General features: G+C 39.7%; 1 protein-coding gene across 1 annotated transcript in view; it reads left to right on the top strand.

The window, feature by feature from the left end:
* The first annotated feature begins 8,784 nt into the window (after positions 1-8,784).
* LOC130687427 (uncharacterized) overlaps positions 8,785-16,141 on the top strand; it is a 58,794-nt gene continuing 51,437 nt past the window's right edge. Inside the window, exon 1 of the mRNA XM_059496266.1 lies at positions 8,785-8,802. The gene's annotated coding sequence lies outside the window, so the exon portion shown is untranslated. The remainder of the gene's footprint in view (positions 8,803-16,141) is intronic.

Raw genomic sequence — 16,141 nt, 5'->3', positions numbered from 1 at the left:
TAAATAATACATGCGCGTTTGAATAGAGGTACAGAAACGCGTGCGACAGGTCATCGGCATTCCAATGGCAATTTCTACGAATGGATCCGTAAAAAAAAAAAAAAAAAAAAAAAAAAAGAAAATGCCGATTCTACCGGCGCAAAACGTATCCCTCTTCATCTCGCGCCAATTCCATCTGTGTTTCATACCCATCAAACATATGCAAAGGAAAAAAAAAGAAAAAAGAAAACAACTCATTTGCTCCATTAAAGAACGTTAATTTGTTTCGCCCCCCCCCCCCAAAAAAAAAAAAAAGAAAAAGCTTGGCGGCCAAACGAACTGGTTACACTGACTTCCTAACTCTATATTTGGTTCATCCAATCTCTTTGAGGTTTTTCTCAATGGGATTTGTTTTTCATATTTGTGATTCTATTTTTTTCTTTTTTTCCTCTTCAGCTACCATCAGGAATAATTTTGTTTTTTTGTTTTGCTTGTACCCAAAAAAAAAAAAGAGTGGAAATAATGGGCAGATGCTTTATTATCCAATCAGCAAACAGGTAGGAATGCACCCACGTTTGGTCATTGGTTTCAGGCGCAAGATGAATTCACAGATTCATTGAACGAACGCTCGTTGCATAACTGAACAGGTGTCATGGACTCTACGTACCCTGCCCGTCCCTTTAAAAACAGCTCATTTGCTTACAAATGGCAAAGGCTTTACATTAAAAAAAAACAAAAAAACAACAGTTCGCGTGTGCTGCACAACATGTTTCCCCAAGATCTTCATCGTTCAAACGTTTAAGTGGAAAACCAAAAGAAAAAAAAAAAAACAGTTCAAGGCAATTGCCAGACTGAAGTTTAAAAAAAAAAAAAAAAAAAAAAAAAAAAACTCCTGAAAAAAGGAAACAAGGTGCCAACTATAAACAATATAGTTTAAACGCCAAGTTACCTAACCAAAAAAAAAAAAAAAAAAAAATAAAGGTAAAATATGTGATGACCTCTTGCACGCCATTTTCTCCAACGGGAGGAAACATAGCCGTTCAGAAGTAAAATCGTTCAACAGCCCACGAAAGGTGATGCACACAAACGTGCATAAAAAAAAAAAAAAGAAACAGTTAGACCGGGAAAACATTGTTCCAGGGGTCGTGACGGTGAAGGCGGAAACGTCACGGACTCCCTATTTAAAAAAAAAATATATATCTAAACAGCAAAAGGACGCAATCAAAAAGTCGAGTTCATTTTTGAAAAAAAAAACAAACAAACAAAAGCAAAAACAAAAGTTTAGCGCGCGCGAGCTCCGAACACGCAACCCTCAAATCCCGCACGGATTTTCCTCGTGAAAATCGGCAGCACGGTCAGAACACGACCAGAATTGAAAAATAAAAGTATCCGGAAGGATTTGGGCAATAACACTGAAATAACTTGTGCGTGTGTGTATGTATGTGTTTGAGGTTTGTTTTGGTTCTTTTTTTTTTTTTCACCTCTCCATTAAACGAAAATTTTAAGTTAATGCTTAAAAAAAAAAAAAACGACCGCATACCAACAGCAAAAAGTGCTGCGTACCGAAACGGAGGAGGGGATTTAAGGACGGGTCAGGGAAGTAATAATTACAAGAAAGAAACGCACCAATTAAAAATAGACGGGAGGGGGGGAAAGTTCTTTCTTCCTTCAATTTTACACACAAAAAAAAAAAAAAAGAAATTTTTCCCAAAAATAGACGAGGCAAAAAAAAAGATTTCCGTAACACACACACACACACACACAAAAACGAGAGACCTACCATCAAGAAACAGGCAGCGATAAATTTCCTGACGGTGATTTTCATAATATGACCCTTCCATGTTTTATGGTCTTGTCCTATCCCCTCCCATATTTCTACCTTCAACATCTTCTGCCTTCAAGTCGACTCAATAGACATTCATACATTTCGTATTCTTTTTTTTTTCTTTTTTTTTTTTTTTTACCAGAACTTCAACAAACACAGAAGAGAAAAAAAAAAAAATGGAGACGAACAAAACGTACAATGTTTGCAAAGCGTCCACAAAGCAGACAAGAAAAAAAAAATTCATGTAAATATTTCGGGAATGGAAGGAGGAGATGTTGATAAATCAAAAAAAAAAATAAATAAATAAATAAAATAAAAAGGAAAAACGGCTGGCCACCAAATAAAAAACACTTGCGTGCGCATCGTCGTCTATACGGAAAAAAAAAAAAAAAAAAATGGTGTGTGTGTGTGTGTTAACGATCTGAGCTACGAGAAAATGTTGTCGGTTAACATGCGCAACACAGTTTGAAGCGACTCATTTTTATTCTGCCACTTCTTTCGTTGTTGTTGTTGTTCGTTTTGTCTTCCCATTTAACTGCATCGTCTTTTGTTTTCATTCGGTTACATCAGAACGTGTTTTCCCTTTACTAATATATATTTCTTCTTTTTTTTTTTTTTTTTCTTTTTCCTTTTGGCTGTCCCGAAAATGTGAACGTGTCAAACAAAACAACGAACAACAAAGAGAGAAAAAAAAAAGAAGGGGGGAAATCGAAAAGAAAACGGGCCGATGATAAATGGGCCCTACACAAGTCCGTCAAGTCGGAAGATACATTGCGCAACAGGTATGCACGCATCGCCGTATCAAATAAGAAAAAAAAAAATACAACATTTTTTTTTTTTTTTTTTTTTTTTTTTTTTTAATTTTTTTTTTTTTTTTTTTTTTTTTTTGTTTTGTTTTATTTGTTTCGACATTTTTCGCGCTAGTCGAAAACGTACGACACAACCAAACTACTAGCGGCGGTGGCGGCGGGCAACACAACACAAGAATTTTTTTTTCTTTCTAAAGGATTTACATCTTTCTTTTTTTCTTTCTTAAAATATAACGCTCATTCGCCTTCGGGAGAACGCGGTAAAAATGGGGAAGAAAAAAAAAAAAAAAAAAAAAAAAAGGGACCCTTGACCGGACCAAGCGGCGAAGAGTCATCAACCGAAAAGAAAAATCCTTTTCCTTATATTTTTAAATATAAGCTAGGCGCGCCGATGCTTTTATCGTTTGTGTAGGGGCATAGCAGCAAACGCGGGCGGCCCATAAGATCAGGGCAAAAAAAAAAATAAAAGGCAATGTTCATTACCATATTTTGAAGGCTTAGAGATCGAACTTTCGGTGCCAAGAACACGCAAAACAACGACACGTAATCGATAGCTTTAGAAAAAAAAAAATAAAAATAAAAATTTTTTAGAAATGAAACGGGGAACTCCTGGCTATGCTATCGGATTCTCGTTTTGCCCCCGCTGGCTTCGTTTGATTCCTGTTTACTTACGTCAACCGATTACTCTTGAAATTCCATCGAAATATTAAACGATTCTCGCGTGATTTCCAATTATCGGTGTGACATCATTTAAGAGTCGCTTACTCCACTGCTGATTAAAAAAAAAAGGCGTTTCAAGTCGGACTCGGTCAAAACAACTTGACGCCCCACAGCAAATAGGAGTGATAGGAAAAAGAGAATTCAAAAACAAAAACAAAAAAAGGGGGGGGGGGTGACCGTCACGAACAGGTGAAGGTATTCGAAAATGCGATAAGATGTGTAGAGAATCGTGAACGCGCAACGGACATTGTAATATAAAACAGAGAGAAAACAAGTGTCAACTTACCGTTAGGATTTTAAAAAATAAATAAATAAACCAATACAAAAAAAATAAAATAAGGAGGAACACGATAAACAAAAATCCCAGCGTTCAAACGTGTATGCGCGCACAGACTGTCTCGATGACAGTTGCTATATAATCCGCTGAATTGGTTTGGTCAAATTGGCACAAAACAACTTGTTTTCGTTGTCTTTTTTTTGGGGTACGGAGTGAAAAAAAAAAAAAAAACTGATTCGGCAAACACAGACAGGGTCAACTAGACACTCGAATTCTTTGTCGATCCATCCTGTTCAAAGTCTGACTCGTCACAAGTAGATCACTCGTTTAAAAAAAAATAAATAAATAATAATAATAGAAAACCGCACTTTTAAAATTTGCGCACTGCCACTGACTAAATCATCAATTATGTTTGTTTGTTTTTGTTTGTTTTTTTTTCAAAATCAGGCCAATAACACACTGAAACCCCTAAAATTCCCTATCTTTAACCCGTACGGTTCACTCACACACACGCGCGCGCGCAAATTCCTTGGTGAAACACCTAATTCTTCTATTGGCAAAGTGAACACAAGACGAGATGACACTGTAGAACGGATTTAAATTTTCAAGAAAACAAAAAAAAAAAAAAAAAAGGGGAAAAAGAGTGGACGTTGTGTGGGGGGAGGGGGGAGACTGCGAGGTCTCTTCTCTCCAGCGTGTCCTCCGCACATGTGACTGGGAGCTCTGGCGAGTCTTGTAAGAGAGTGTACAGTGTTTGGGCACAAAGTTTGAAGAAGTGAGCCTCCTTCCTCTCTTTCTATTTCTCCTTCTCTCGGCACGCCGATGGGGCGTAGTAGAAGGAGGAGGAGAAGTGGAAAAAGAAGAAGAAGAAGAAGAAGAAAAAAAAAAAAAAAAAAAAAAAAGGAAAAAGGGGGAGGAGTTGTTGGTGGAGAACTGGAAGACCCACTCGCGCCACCACCAGCAAAAGAGAAATAAAGAAAAGGTTTTTATTTTATTTTATTTTTTTTTTTTTTTTGCTATTGACTGCTGGACTCTTGTATGTCTGTGTGTGCAACGCGGACGCGCTTAGCAAGATGGGCATACAACCGAGAGAGGGAGGCGGGGGGGGGGGGATTCTAAAAGAAAATAAAATTAAAATTCATTTTTTGTGTGTGTGTGTGTGTGTCGAGCTACACAAAATGGCACATCAAAAAGGAATGCCTCAAGAAAGAGAAGACGTTCTACCTGGTCTTTGAAGAAAAAGGGGGGGGGGAGTATAAGGTCAGATAGGAGGAGGGCCAGAGCAAAGTACTGGCCAAAAAGGAAACAAAAAAAAAAAAAATTGCTGATGGCATCCAGGTGAACTGCTAGTCCTCCCCCCCCCCGCCTGTCTATAAGGTAATAGTGTGCATACTATTAAAATTCAAAAAAAAAAAAAAAAAAAAGATAACCTGCATCTAAAACAAAAAAAAAAGGGTCCCAACACAAGTTGACCGCATATAGACGTGTGTCTCAACAGCCGACGACGATGTCAAAGGAGAAGCGTCCAAGAATCAATTTGTTTTGAATAGATTTATAGAGTGCGAGTGGTGGTCGTACAATACTAATGGAAAAACGAGAATTCGAGAACTGGTATTCTTGCACCTAATTGATTAAAAGGCCAATAACTTTGAATCGTTTCAGGTTTTTTAGTTCTCGAATTTTTTGGGGTTTTTTTTGTTTTTTTTTTCCTTCTTCTTCGAAGAGACACGCGTCCGACACGTCATTTTGAAAAAGAAGCCCTTCGACATTTCGGATTGTATTTAAAAATAAAAAAAAAAAAGAAAAACCAGAGTCACTCCCGCAGAGACACATGCCTAACGCGCCCCACCAAGTTGATCGATAGTTTGAAAATGAGTTATGGCCCCAAAAGTCGACCTCTCTGTTTCCTCCTCATTTGGTTATTTGTCAATGGATTTATCGTCCAGTCATCTTCCATCAACCAGTTCCCTTTTTTTTTTTTTTTTTTTCGTTCGCTTTTAAAACATTCCTTGCGACACCCGCTAAAATCGATAACAACATGACACACGGTCCCATTCTTTCTTAGAAGCCGAAGCATTTCGAACCGGAACATCATTCGTACAAGAGCCTCCCCCCCCTCCCCCCTCCAACTTTTGAAACTTAAATGAAATTTTCATTTCGATTCAAATAGTCAGAGACTTGTGGCTTTTCTTCTTCCATTTTTTTTTTTTTTTTTTTTTTGTTCACAATGAAAAAAGGCGTACACAACGATGAAAGAAAAGAACAAAAAAATTATAGATCATCTTCATTGGGACGGCACGCAACTCGTTAAGGCATTCCTGTGGTAGTGAGACTGGAAGACAACAGACACTTGGGGTACAACAAATGAAATTGATAACCCGTGGCATCGGCCGATATCTGAGCGGGACAACAACGATCTCACATTTTTTTTTTGTTTTTTGTTTTGTTTTATCTTCCGTCTCTTTCTCGCGTCTATTATGCGCAGTGGCCCGTTTGTCTCTACAAGACCCATAGAAAATAAAATGTGAAAAACGATGAACTCGTTCGAAATTCACGGTCGCATTCCCATCTATGTTTCCTATTGATCGTCTACATTTACTATTTTCTGCTTTTATTATCGATTTCTATTCAATCGACGACTGGAACATTCAAAAAATAATAATAAATTGGGCCGTAACGTAGACAACAAGCAAAAAAAGGTTCATTTTTTTTTTTTTTTTCGTGCGATGACAATCGAATGTACATCCAGAGGGCGAGATATTTAAAAAAATTTAAAAAGACCATAAGCGGAGGAGGAAATACATTATCTTGGCGACCCCTTGAAAGAAAAAAAAAAAAAAAGGGGGGGAAACAAAGTATGCAGCGGAACGAAGAAGAAGAAGAGTCCCTCCTCTTTCTCCTGTTCCTCGACAGTGAAAAGAGTTTCAAAGAGGTCAGAAAAATTGCCAAAAAGAAAAAGGGAAAAAAAAAAGAGCTGCGGATCATTTTAGCGACACTCTAAAAAGATTAGGAAAGTTCCAGGAAAAAGAAAAGGAGAAAAAAAAAAAAAAAAAAAAAAAAAAAAAAAAAGGGTGGAGTTCGGGGGAGTTCGGGGGGATTCTTTATGATTGATATTCCCTCCTACTCGAAGACATTCCTCCGCGTCTTAAGTTTCGCTTGGCATTTTCACATTTTCGAGCGAAGAGATTCAAGTAACGAGAGACGCGCCCATTTTTTCCTTACCAATAACGTTCGGCCTTTTCGACCACCTGTCTCTTACATGTTAACAAAAAAAGAGCAGAGTCATCTTCATCGACTTGCACTACTGGCCTCTCTCTTTCTCTTGTAACATCAACTTCTATCGAAAAGTCTTCCTCGCTGCTCTGATTACCCGGTAGCAAAAGACCGTTACGTTAAGGAAGCCGTAGCTTCCATAAGATATTTTAGGGGGGGGGGGGAGAGTTTAGGATGACACAAAAATGCGCTGACAAATCAGGAAAGATTGAATTTCATTCGCTTGAAAAACAGCTAACTCTACGTCAGTTGTGCTGTGATTGTAGGCCTTTAGTTTAAAAAAAAAAAAACGGTATCAGATGGCGGCAACAATGTCGTCATAAAAATGTCTTTTTATTCTCTTTATTGTTACCATTTCATTTAGTGAGATGGACGGGGGGGGAATGAAAACGAATAATCCTTTCCTCGCATTTTGATTGGCCGTCGCCAAAAAAAAAATAAATAAATAAATATAAGAGAAAATTCATTTTCTTTTTTTTTTTTTTTTGGCCCGTCAAGTGAACGACTCCCAGGGCGCCAACTTCAAAAGCGTGTGATTCCTCGCCGCGTTGTCAAGTGGGGACGATATGCAGAGCCAACGTCCCCAGTTGGCCAATATTTTTGGCAGCACACAGCACAGAAGCTCCATCTTCCTGTGCCTCGGTCCGCGAAATCTCTCTCCCGCACCACCACCGCCACCCACCCCCCTCGGTGAAGGCGCACACACACACACACACAAAAAAAAAACGGACACCTCGGAACGTGACAAGATGAATAAACCAACCGGCGGTTGTACTATTCTCGCGTTTTGCTACTGTTGGGAGGGCCAAAGTAGATAGGACATTGGCGCTACCATATTGTACAATTTTAATTTTATTTTTAATAAAATAAAAAAAATAAACATGTTCTTTTCTTTTTCTAGTAGAGTGTCTTTGGTGAAAAAAGGAAGGGGATTTTTTTTTTTTTTTTTTTTTTTTTACGATGGATAGTCGCCCCCCCCCTTTCCCTCCCCACCACTACTACACTGAGGAACCCCATTTTACTGTACTTTCCGGTAAGGTGAGACACCCATAATCAACGCTGTTGCAGCTGTCCACAAGTTGTTGTTGTTGGTGTTTGTTTGTTTTTTTCTTTTAAAAAGACATACATATACATATATAATAAAATCTGACAAACAACGGCATTTTTCTTTTTTTCTTTTTAATTTAAGAACAAAAAAAAACAAAAAAAATGAAAAATTCTTTTAATGCTTTATGGCTTTTGAAATTTGAATGTTGTGCGGGGTTCGGGCTCGACGTGTTGTGTCAGGCAGACAGTGTGTCGAGAGGTTTTCCTCTTTCTTATACAAGAAAAAAGAAAACATTTTCACTCGTCGTCTCACCGTCATTAACATTACAGTAGAGGTAGAATACGAAAAGAGGCGAACAAACAACAACAACAACAACAAAAAGACGAAGCATCCACTCGGCATGTGTTTTATACAACGGACTCACGGTGGGGTGTTGAAAAAAAGAAAATAAATAAATAAATAACAAAAAAAGATGGGCAGTCCAGCGGGACCACCTCCCTTATTTTGAACGACCCCCTCGATGTCGACGTCACATTCAATTCTTCGGCTACGTTCTGCTGTTCCGACCAATCAATTCCAACTTGACGAAAGGGCATTGCGCTGCATAAATCCTATCTACCTCCTGTGGCCCTTACAACGTGCCGTCATATTTCCCCCGCATCCGACGAGAACAACAATTCAAGAAAAAAACAAACAAACAACATCTAAATCACAGTTTGAAAAAGCAATGAAAGTAGTCCCTTCTTTTCTCTTTTTAAAACCACTCACAACATCCTACGTCTATTCGGCTCGTTTCATTTGTCTTTAGAAAAAATATCCCGAGCTGCTCAACACACACACACACACACACACACGCACACACACAAACACAGTTCAGACAATAAAATAATAGCCATAAGTATTTCGTGTTGGTTGGCTAGTTGTAGACACGCAAATGAAACGAGAGAAACAAGACGAAGGGAAACAACCAAACGAGAGAAATAAAGATGCTAGTAGCCACGTCTATAAAAGAAAAAAAAAATGCCATTCGAAACAACGAGAATCGAAAACACTGCGGCTTTATGGCCAAATGGTAGCATTTTAGCCTACCGGGTAAAAATTGCTAATGACTTCTTCCCAGTTATGACGCAAGAGTCAACACTTCCTCCCGGACTATTATCTCTCACATGAACAATCAGCATTGAACCATAAATTTAAAAAAAAAAAAAAAAAAAAAAAAAGGGGAATCTTATCTATTTGTTTTTCAATTTTGTTTTCGAAAAAGGGAAAAATGATGGGCCTATTTTCTCGTTTAAAATTCGAAAGGAAATAAAGTCCGTGACAAGTCACGTTCGATGCAAATACATCGAAGACAAAACGAAAACGGACTAAAGCGGAGCACAAAAAAAAAAAAAAAAGAAAAAGAAAACGGCTACCGAAAGAGAACACACGCTCCAAAAGAAAATCAAATATACGGCCAAGAAGTTGAGGATAACAAAAAAAAAAAAAAAAAAAAGGGAAAAACAACAGCGGCGACAGGGAGCCAACGTTCCCTGTCAACTCGCTTTTCGCTCATTACATATTCTTCTCTCGCGGACGTGTTATTACGAAACGGTCAGGCAGGCCCATCAGGAAAGATCGAAGGGAAACGAGGTGGGCAAACAACGGCAGACCCGACCCAAAACAAAACAAAACCAAAAATACAATAAAATAAAAAGCTTTTTTTCCCTAATGGCGATGGAATTTTTCACGACGACCGTCACGGCGTGAAACGAAAACGGAATGTTCCACTCTACAATCGTTTCTACTTTGTTTAAGGCCACGTTCCATTCTTGCCATTCATTCACTCAATCCGATGACTGAGCCGTACAATTCAAAGCCAAGGCAAACCATTTCGAAAATGCTCACGACGCAATTTCGTTCCCCCCACCCCACGCAACTATCAACGAAAATGAGAAAAGTGAATCGTTTACGCGACGTAAGGACACACAGCGATCGCGCTGTCATCCAATCAACATGCCTGAATTCATTTGACGCCAGATATTTCGATATGTAACATAGTTTAGACGAGATACACAGAGGAAACGATGGCCTGTTGGCACCCACCGCCCCCCCCCTCTCCCTTCCCTTTACGTTGCGTCCTAGAAATTGAGAACAAGGACCGGCCCTGTGTTGCGACGACGTCCGGCTCACAGAAAAATAAATGAGGCTGTGTGCCTCGCGATCCGCGAAGGAAAACACGAGAGATGAAACAATGCGCATTTCCTCTGGACCCGATCGTAAAAATTTCAGAGAAAAAAAAAAAAAAAAAAAAAAAGAACCGTTGTTTTCGTGGTCTACATTTTTTTTTTTTTGTTTAACGCCTGAAATGAGAAAAAAAAACGCGGGACAGACACGTAACGTCGAAGCAATCTAGATCATCCATAACGCAGGTTTTTTCTTTTTCTTCTTCTTCTTATAAATATGCGTAAAAAGGCTACAAGTATTTATGTTCCAGGGAGGAGAAAAGGAGAAAGAACGAGATCATCGTTCCTCTTTTTCTTTTTTTTTTTTATTGGGGCCATGCATTCCGTGATTGAAGTTTGATCGCGTTCAGATGTTGATGAAAGAAGAATTTTATTTTGGCCGCCTCTGACATTGTCAATGTTATGATTTTTATCTCTCGTCTTCTTCAGAGAAACATCTTTAAAAAAAAAAATAAAAATAAAAAAACGTTGGCAAGCAGGAAGGAATGCGCAATGGCCACAAAAAAAAAAAGAAAGAAAGAAAAATTCCGTGAAATTCTTTTACCTCCACACCAAAATTTAACGAAAAAAAATATATATATATACGTATATATATAAAATGCAATAAACGATCCGATAATCAAAAAGTCAAATGCCCGTCGTGCCAGAGGTTCAAATCGGAATAAACTTCCATCACTTGCGCAGAGTTTTCAATGGCTATAAACACTTGTCAGTTGACCCTCAATGTATAAATTTAAAAAAAAAAAAAAAAAAAAAAAAAAAAAACGCCGAAAAATTTGAATACAGAGGTAATGCGTACGGAAATGGGCTCGAAGGCGTCTCGGTCACATCTATAGCATTCAAAATAATGGCTAATGCGCCGACAGCTGCGAGAAAAAGAAAATCTCTCTACGAGAACTTAGGGACACTCGCATGTGTTTCTGTTACGGCTTCACACAACACACACACACACACATACACACGACGATAATACTATCCGTAATCTCTTTCATTCTTCTTATAAAGAATAACATAAAAAAAAAAAAAAAAACAGCGCATTTTTCAACACGCGTGTAAATAAAAGAAATAAGAGATGGCGCATGCAGAAGAGGAGAGAACGAGACGTCGGTCGCAAATCTGCCTGGCGCCGGGTCGAACCTTAACGCACTATGTAGCTGATGGCCATATGTGTTTTGTTGCCAAACTGTTATCGGCCTCGCTCGCTCTCTCTCTCTTTTTCTCTTTCTTTCATAACAGTTTGTCGGCTGTTTAACACACGCCAATAACAGCACCTTTCAAATTCATGTACACATAAAAATAACATTGTGTTTTTTCTCCCGCCCTCCCCCCCCCCTTTATAGGCACACAACGTCCAAACGTGTGTGCACGTAACTGTTCAACACCACAGAATCGAACGGAAAAAAAAAAAAAAAAGGAACCGGATGTCTTCCCGATGTTGACCCAATCTCAGCTTCATTTACTCTCTGGGTCAAGACTTTTTTTTTTCTTTCTTTCTTTTACGAGCAGAGCCCCGCCATTTTGCGCCCATAGACCGGCGGTTTGATGGACTCGCAGCGTTCGACTCACGTGCGGATGGATCGAAACAATAAAAATGTAACACACACAAAAAAGGAGCGTTTTTTTTTTTTTTTTTAGATCACACACACCAACTTATCCCCATCATTTTTTTTTCCTTTCGGTTGGAGCGGTTCATTTAACCGTTACGAGGTTTATGATAATAGGTTTAAAAAGAATTCCGGGAAGAATCTGACAAATATGAAGAAAAAAAAAGAAAAGTGTGCAACTGGAGTGTGTCACGAGGTCTTCCTCCTTTTTTTTTTTCTGACTGGAAATTCCTGCACACGTTGCGAGGAAGAGAAACAAAAATGTGACACGCGAAAGCGTGAACAATTCAATTCCCGACAATTTTTTGACACGACCACAGAGAGCGAGAGAGAGATAGAGATGTTCTGTTGGCAGCACGTTCCAAACTGGCTCTACGATAAGGCATCTCTTCTCCTTATTGTTAAACAAAAGAGGTTCGCGTTCCTACGCCATTCACGTTTCAATTGCGGCGTGGCTGAGTTGCTGTTGTCGGGCAGGGTCAAATTCGAAACCATAATATTAAAAAACAAGAAAGAAAAATGGCACATTTTTTTTTTTTCTGTTGCGGTCACACTTGCGTGTGAATGCTTCCCCCCTCCCCCTCCAAGAAGAAGAAGAAAAAAATATGTTGCCCATTTTCAGGAGTGTGTACTCCTTTCAATCAAACGAGAAAAAGAAGTTTCTCGGCTCTTCTATCCTCCCCGCCATTCAAGACGTCAAGTGTTTGAGGTTTGTAAAGACACGGCGTCAGTATATATATAAAAAAAAAAAAATATGTGCGTCATCGTCTGACGAAGGAAATCGAACATTTCCTTACCCAGAATTTTGGTTGGTAACAAATGCCGGATATACGAGGGCAAATTATCCGCTTTGCGTGGAAACCAAATGAAAAGAGGAAAATATCAAGACAGAGTGGGGGGGGGGGAGGGCAGTAAATCTATGTTGAATGCGGATCTTATCCAATTTTAGCTTCGACGGTATGTCAGCCAACTGATTGGGTGGAGTTGTTCGAAATCCCCCCCCTCCCCTTAGTTTTCGTTTACTTTTGCGTCTCTTAATTCTTAATGAAAACAAACGACGTCTGGGCCTTTTCGAATCCTCAACGCAATCAGCAAATTCCCGACCCTTAACCTACCATATAATTGTGTTCGCTATGGTGTAACGACAAACAAAGACTCAAGCCTGCATACCCCCCCCCCCCCTACAATTGGAACGAGAAACTGCCATGGTAACGACAGAATGTCAAGTGTTTATCGACTCAAGATTCCACAACGGGAGGGGGGGGGGGGCGGGGTGAAATAATATGTTGTACCAAGCCGACCATTATTGCGCTGTTTTAACGACAGTCAATGTTAACACGCACAACCGTGAAACGAAAATGTACCGTTGATTGCAAGTACTTTGTTTTTAAACGACCCCCAAAGGACGTGGCATCATGTAGATCGATCCATCGTCATTTGGCAAATTGAATTTCGGCGTTTGCCACCTACTTTTAAAGATCGGGCAGCCATTGTGTCGATACGTGAACGTTTAATGTTATGACCTCATTCCGACCTTATCCTCCCTCTCGTTTTTCTTAAGAAGGAAAAATACATAAATACAAAGGCGGAATTCCTGCAGGCTGTTCGAGCCGATCCGATTGGTCCAGCAAGGGAAACGAAAAGAATAATAAGATGGTAGGAATGCGACGAGGTCTGCAACATGCTTCAAAGAACCGAGGGCTGTCAAAATGTGGGGGGGGGGGGGGGGGGGGGAAAGCTCAAACGTGGCCTCCCTCAGCAAAAGAAAAAAGAAACAGAACTCCAAAACCGCCTAACAGCAGGAGAGAAGGAAAGACTCTCTCCCGATGGCACGATCCTTAGCGTAGCACATCAACTGTTCCTCTTTTTTTTTTATGTATTCACTAAATCATGAAAAAGCCAAGATTCCCCAACGCAGCCGCTTAACTACCCCCGCCTCGCCTTGGTCAGAAATCCGTCCCGACAGCGGCCACAAAGGACTTTTCAGTCCGCCTTCCATTATCCCGGTATATTACAACGTCCGTTTCAAATCAATTCAAATTCCTCCCTCCAAAACAAAAATGTTAATTGTCATTCCCTGTTGGAAGTTGTGGCATGTAAGACAGTCCTACTCATCACCTAAGGTGGCTACATATCTAATACACATCTACGACTGGTTTATAGCAATCCTTACATGGATTTTCAATCGGAAAACGTTACGCGATGTTGTCAAAGGCTTTCTTTTTTCACCATTATCTCCTTTTTTTTTAAACAAGTCTTGTTGATGATGCAGTGGGAAAGGGCGGGATGTTATGTTACCCGCGAGAATTCGCAATGGGAGGACAAGGAACTACGCGCAAACTTGCTCTTTTTCGTTATCGCACTCGACGAACATATCGCTTCATTTGCATGCCTTTCCCCCGAGACAAATAGAAAGAAATAATTGATGAGATGAGCACTTACCAGTGAAGAGTGCAGTGCAGATAAGCAAATGTCATTTCCTTCCCACCTTCTCGTTGAATGTCAACACGCCGACCACTAAATAATGCCGGCAAATTTGCTCGCGCCAAACACATCTAGCCGCCATCTAGTGAATAAAAAAAGAAATTCATTAATAAAAAATGAACGCCAGCAATTGAATAAAAGAAACTGATGCATTATTTCATTAATTGTATATGCCAAGTCAAAATGTTTCTCACTGACGTTGGGGGTCACAATAAAACAATATGCCCCAATAGTCTTGAGCCTTAATTGTAGTGTAGCAATTAGCAAAAAGAAAAGTCATTCTTCAGTCAAACAAAACAAAAACAAAAAAGAAAGAAAGAAAATACGTAATAAATTAACGCCGTCAGCCATTGGCCTACTCCGAACCGTCTCCTAATTGTCCGGGAATGACCTTCCTATTAAGAACTTGGGATTGATATACGCGGAAGTTTTCCCTGTCCGGACATCCCGAATGAAAACGCAAGGCAAAAAAAAGCAAAAAAAAAACAAAAAAAAAAAAAAACAGGGCCATCTGCATTATTGTTGTTTAGAAAGTAGGATCTCCCATCTCATTGCAGTTGTGTCGCATTTCGATGAGATTTAGCGGGCGGGCGAGCGCTAGCGTCGCTGCTCCGAAATGTACGCGATAACATCAGCCCCATTGGTAGACAATGATTCATTGACGTGGCCAGCGGGTCGATTACTTATTCCGACACAGGGAACGCGGGGTGGAGGGGGGGGGGTCCCTTTTATTTAAACATTGACGGCCAGTAAATAAATGCAGAGAAAAACTTGCAGAGGATAATCAATCGGACGTATCTATTCGTAGTCTATACTGTTTTGTCCAAGTAGGTGGTCCACGTCAATGAACGTCGGCAACAAACTCAACGAAGCAACATAAAAATAAATAAAACAAATAGAAACTAAGCATAAAGATGGACGCCAATACCAACTTGTCGTGCGGGGTATCAGAACTTTCGACGAGCGCAACGCAACAAGAAAAGAAACAAAAAAAAAAAATGGAGAGAAAAAGAAGTTGCATTTGGCGTTGAAGAAAAGGCACGCTAACGTTCGATCAGCGACGCATGAGTAACGAATGCAACCTCAGCGACGCTATTGTCTGCCCCGTGCACGTCATTATCGAGAGGGCGGGACAGTCCCGTAAGTTCTAAAAAGCCCTTCACCGGCAAATCTAATTTCTTTAATTCATCTCGGCATTTAATTTAACGCGTAATTTTTAACGAGCGATAGAGATTTCGCAAAATAAAACGGGGCTCACTTGGAGGAGACGTACGCAAATCGTAGTCTATTATTAACTTAGGCGGTAGCTCCTTGTCTGTTGACAAGGAGTGGGAGGATGGCTCGTGGTGAAACGCACAGAAACGCGTGTCACTTCCGGAGATTCAAAGTTTGAATTAATAGGGAGCGATGCCACAATGAAGCAGAGACGACTTGACGTCGTCATCTTGACGTACAAAATTTCATTTGCTTCTCAAGAAGAAAAAACAAGCACCTGCATTTTGCGGATGCGCGTATAGTTAAAACCTACCCGCTCGCCCCGAACCGTCAAAAATCGTTAAATAAAAATAAGCTGTTAGAATTTTTTTCTTTTTTTTTTTTTTAATGCTGATACTACATCAACCTCAATTCAATTGGATTCAGCATCTCGTGGGCTCGTTAAGAAGGAAGACATAAAACTCAAACAAAAGGCTCCATAGCAACGGAAGAAGATGATCACTAACTCAATTTTTTTTTTCTATTTTTCGTTGGCCTGTAGGTATATCGAGTCACTCATAACACAATAGCGCCAAACGGCATAGTACGTCAGGTTGTACACGTCCTACACCCGTGCAAAGACGTAATAACGAAAATATTTGTATTTTCGATAAATAAATAAAATGTAAAAAGTCTACGTTGC

Source organism: Daphnia carinata, chromosome 7, assembly GCF_022539665.2.
Source record: "Daphnia carinata strain CSIRO-1 chromosome 7, CSIRO_AGI_Dcar_HiC_V3, whole genome shotgun sequence".
Taxonomy (NCBI): domain Eukaryota; kingdom Metazoa; phylum Arthropoda; class Branchiopoda; order Diplostraca; family Daphniidae; genus Daphnia; species Daphnia carinata.
Note: the sequence above shows the minus strand (reverse complement) of the source record. Positions and strands in the feature narration are given on the sequence as shown.